This window comes from Lactuca saligna, chromosome 2 (genome assembly GCF_052625555.1).
Source record: "Lactuca saligna cultivar CGN05327 chromosome 2, ASM5262555v1, whole genome shotgun sequence".
In the NCBI taxonomy this organism is placed as follows: domain Eukaryota; kingdom Viridiplantae; phylum Streptophyta; class Magnoliopsida; order Asterales; family Asteraceae; genus Lactuca; species Lactuca saligna.
In genome coordinates this window covers 134,169,416-134,174,791 of record NC_136418.1, presented here as the reverse complement: position 1 = coordinate 134,174,791, position 5,376 = coordinate 134,169,416, and the positions used below count along the sequence as shown (strand labels likewise).

Below are 5,376 nucleotides of genomic sequence, written 5' to 3'. Positions count from 1 at the left end.
CAAAATGACCAGAACATTCAATATTTCTATGCTGCTATGTTTGATTTGTGGGGATCAATTGGCTCTTACTGAAACTAAAGAGTTAAAAGATGTTAAGCCTTACATTTCTAAGAGGAAAGAACAACGTTTGGTCCAGTTCATGATGGCCTTACGTTCTGATTTTGAAGGCCTACGTGGAACGATTCTTCATCACTCTCCCATTACCTCAGTGCGTTCTGTTGTTCATGGGTTGATTGTTGAAGAGACCGTATCTAGTCTCATGCCGATAAATGGTTTAAAGCAACCTACATTCCTACTTCCACTCCTGATGTGCTTGTTGTCTCCTCTAATCAGTCTCGACAAACTTCAAGGGTTGCTTATGATGAGTGTGCATTCTGCAAACAGAAAAATCATTGGAAAGCTCAGTGCCCATTGTTAGTTAACAAGGGTAAATCTGGTCAGCCTCAGTCGGGACAACAACATGGGTCTGGTCAACAGAAGTTTTTGCCATGTTCCTCTGATACTCCTCCATGGACTCCTCATCCTCCACAGTTTTATGTTGCTGCTACACCACCAGTTGACACATAATCTATTGGAAACATGTCACCATCTGCGTTGGATCCTAAGGTTTTTGAGAGTTTCAGGCAGTATTTGGCCTCTAATCCCATTGCCATGTCTCATTCTGGTCCTACTTCATTTGGTACATCAAGTATTTCCTCATCTTTTTGGATTTTAGATATTGGTGCAACCCATCACATGATTCGTCATTTGTCATCATTTACTTCTTTGCCACATGTGTCATCTATTTTTGTATGTCTGTTAGTGATACATCTATGCTAGTTGAGGGTGTTGGATCTGTCTCTATTTCTCATATCACTCTCCTTAATGTTTATTACATTCCCAAACTTACATTAAATCTTGCCTCAATCAATCAGTTATGTAAGTTTGGTAACTGGGTGTTCTTTTCTGATTTTGTCTGTGTTATACAGGATTCACACACCCAGAAGATGATCAGATCGACCGTAGGGTGTGGGAACTGTATGACTTGGAGGTTCTTAAAGTATGTGTTGTTGATGCCTACAACATTGATTTGTCTTCTTTTTTTTGTTTGAGTCCTTTGTCGTCTGAGTTTTATCTTTGGCATTCTCGTTTGGGACATGTGTCTGTATCACGTTTGAGTTTCTAGCATCTAGTAGTGTTTTAGGTCATTTGAACACTTGTGATATTTTTGATTGTAGTGGTTGTAAACTGACAAAACTTTATGCTTTACCTTTCAATAAAACCATGTCTTGTTGTACTTCTCCTTTTTACGTTATTCATTCTGATGTGTGGGGTCCTGTACCAGTATCCACAAAGGGTTGGTCACCTATTATGCATCTTTTATAGTTGATTATACTTGATATACATGGGTTTATCCTATGAAACACATATCTGATTTCATTGGTATTTACAACAATTTTAGAGCTCTTGTTAAAACTCAACATTCGGCTGTGATTAAGTGCTTCATGTGTGACTTAGGGGGTGAATATACCTATAATGATTTTACTTAGTTACTTGCTTCTGATGGTACCATACATAGTCAGCGTGTACTGACACTCCTCAGCAAAATGGTGTGGCAGAACGAAAACACTGTCATATTGTTGACACTGCCCGCTCATTGCTCCTGTCTGCGTAGGTCCCTAGTGTCTTTTTGGGAGAAGCAGTCCTAAATTTTTTTTATGTGATTAATCGTATCCCTACTTCAATGAATTCAATAATGTCTCCTTTTGAGAAGGTATATGGTGACTTACCAGACTACTCTTCCTTACGAGTTTTTGGATGTACTTTTTTTGTTATTCGTCCTCATGTTGAGAGGAACAAGTTGGGGCTGAAATGTTTTATTTATATAGTTTTGGGGTATGGTGTTGTATAGAAAGGATACCGTTGCTGTGATCCAGTGATTCATAAGTTATATGTTTCCCGACATGTCACTTTTTTGGAACATATTCTTTTCTAATCGATTCCTGCTACAGCCTACAATGTAACGAAGTCAGATCTTCTACATATTGATCTTTTTGATGAAGAGATAGAGGCTCGAGACCCATCTATGCCTCTTGATCCTTTACTTCATGACACACCCACTCCTTCAGAGAGTTCCTCGACCCCCCTGTTCCTGAGTCAGCTCCTCCAACTGTTGAAATTAAAGATCCACCTCCTCTACCACCCCTCAAGAGATCTACCCATCCTGTCAAGTCCACCAAGCTTCAAGATTTTGCTTACTCTACATATTCAAGGCCATTTGCTTCATTTATAGCAAACATTTATCATCTGTCTGAACCTAAGTCATATAGAGAAGCTGTTTTAGAACCTCTTTGGCAGGATGCTATGGCTGAGCGTAACGTCCGCCGATTTGGGCTAGTCAATTTAGAGATAATAGAGGATGAAAACGACTTTTCTACAAAATATTATTTAGAATAAGTAATCTTAACCAAGTTGTAGAATATGTTTCAAGGGTTTCGTACATATACAGAACGCCGAAATCCGAGTTATAACGAAGAAGTTATGGTCTGTTAAAGTTTCGCGACGGAACCGACACGACATCGGGAAGCGTAAATAGTGAATTTACGGTAGAGTTATTTTTAGCCTTAGCAATCTAAATGAAAGCCGTAGAATATGTTAAAACAATTGTGTCCATAAAAAGAAAGCCCAAATCTGACTTCGTATGAGGAAGTTATGATTTCGAAGTTTCGGAGTAGCATTGTATAACCCAGAGTTCGAATATTAGATCGAGCGGTATTTAGCCAACACAAACTAAACGAGAATCGAATATCTCATTAATAGTAGCATAACAGTAAAAAGACAAATGAAAATGGACGTCGGATGAAGAAGTTATGGATTTTTAATGGACCAATCCAGTCCCGACCTATTAAAAATATAAATTTAAAATAAAGTCAAAATTAGCCAACGGGGTCTAAAAGAGAGTTGTAGAGTACACTCCCTCCTACGCGTGGATATAAAGAACGTCGAAAACGAAGCTTGTATGTGAGAATTATGATTTTTAGAAGTTAGAAAGGGAATTTGCGGAATCTGATGCAAGATCAATGACGTGGCTAAATTCCATCCGTTCGATGATGACCAGGACTCGCTTCGGATGATGACACGTTGCCTTTGCCTACGCCCAGCGTCCGCAGCTTGGTACGCCTAAGGTTCCGACCATTTGCACGGTTCTGAGACAAGCCACACTCCACCACCGAAACCTCGCCACGTGTTGTACGATGCGAACTACGCCCCGCGTACGAGGGCCTGTACGCCCAACAATACGATTTTGACTACGAGGAAACATTTGGCACAGTTGCAAAGATGACGATATTCCATACTATGATTATAGTTGCATCCCCTCGACAGTGGAAAAATTTTCAAATTGATGTCAATAATGCATTTTTGAATGGTGACCTCCATGAAGAGGTTTATATGACTCCTCCACCAGGAATTTCGCACTAGTCGGGTGAGGTTTGTCGTCTTCGCAAAGATTTATTTGGTCTCAAGAAAGCTCCTCGTGCTTGGTTTGAAAAATTATCCACAATGATTAACTATCTTGGATTTCTCTAGAGTAATCATGATTTTGCTTTGTTGTTAGATGCTCGAGTATAGGACGGATTCTTTTATCCTTATATATGGATGACATGATTATTACTGTTGATCACCATGGTGGTATTGAGTCTTTGAAGCATGATCTAGCTTATCGATTTGCTATGAAGAATTTAGGGTTGATGCATTATTTCTTGGGTATTGAGGTAGCTGAATCTAAGAAAGGGTATCTTCTTTCTTAGACTATATATATATATATATATATATATATATATATATATATATATATATATATATATATATATATATATATATATATATATGACTTGTTTAAACAGGCATGCCTCTCTGACAATTGGATTGTTGATACTCCCCTTGAAACTAATGCACGATACTCTCCTACTGATGGTGTTCCTTTGTCTGATCCAAATCTTTATCGTACTATTATGGGAAGTTTGGTTTATCTCATAGTTACTCATCCATATATTGCTAATGTTGTTCAAGTTGTCAGTCAGTTTGTTACTGTTGCTACCTATGTTCATTGGGGAGCTATACTCCGTATTCTGAGATATCTTCGTAGCACTCAGTTTCAGACCCTCTTGTTTCCCTCGACGTCTTCTCTTAAATTACGTGCCTACATTGATGCTGATTGGGATGACGATCGTCATGAACATAAATCCACCACCGGATTTTGCGTATTTCTTGGAAAGACTTTCATTTCATGGAAGAGCAAGAAACAGGACGTTGTCTCTAGATCTTCCATGGAGACTGAATATTGTGTTATAGCTGTAACTACATGTGAGATTATCTGGTTACGGTGGCTACTAGTAGATATGAGAGTTCACATTTCTTAATCTACTCCCTTGCATTGTGATAACAAAAGTACGATACAAATTTCGAAGAATTCTGTTTTTCATAAGCGGACGAAGCACATTGAGATTGAATGTCATTTTACCCTCATCACCTACAGCTTGGGACCATAACGCTTCCATTTGTTTCATCAACCTTGCAGCTTGCATATATTTTTACGAATGCTCTATCGACTTCTCGATTTCGGTTCTTGTATGACAAACTCTCAATACTTATTTTTGTGGCATTATGAGTTTGAGGGGGAATGTTAGCCTATATATTATTAGTCTACTTGTTTATGAGCTCTTTAGTCATTAACCCATTTGGGTTTTGTCTAGCTAGTATTTATATCGGCTTTATTCTTTATAGTCTTTGTGCTTTTCATAAAGAACTTTGTAATTTCTCTCTATAATAATCATATGACAATGTTATCAATTAGAACCATTTGTAAATGCATGACCTTATTGATTTATTTGATAGATATATTTTAAAATATTTAATTTTGTGTCATAATCACATTTACATATCAAATCTTTATATTATTTGATTGTCAAAATATTTTATTAAATATGCAAAATAAAAGCACATTTAGGAGAATGTTTGTGATAGTATATATGATTAGTTAACTTTAATATGATTGGTAGATTAGTAGATGTTCCATTTTGCTACAACTAACAACAAGCTTTATTGGGACCAAAGATCATAAAACATCGAACGGTATTATTACAAACTTCCTCTAAAAGAATTGAAGGATCGATTACAAGATATTCAAAATTTCACCAAGAGAAAGTAAAAATGGAAAGGAAAAGCATCACACATATGACCAAAAGGGATTTTAGTGTTCCTTTGTCCCCATCTGTTATCCCCGTCAATAAATTCCAAACCCTAGACATAATCCAAAAGGTTGAAAAGAAAGATGTTAAATATAATTAAAGTTCATTTTGTGTTCCCTTCGATGTAACCTTCGGTCGTGAACTTGAC

At 37.3% G+C, this 5,376-nt stretch overlaps 1 pseudogene; it reads left to right on the top strand.

The window, feature by feature from the left end:
- The first annotated feature begins 579 nt into the window (after positions 1–579).
- Positions 580–4,400, top strand: LOC145030107 (secreted RxLR effector protein 161 pseudogene; annotated as a pseudogene).
- Positions 4,401–5,376: the final 976 nt, after the last annotated feature.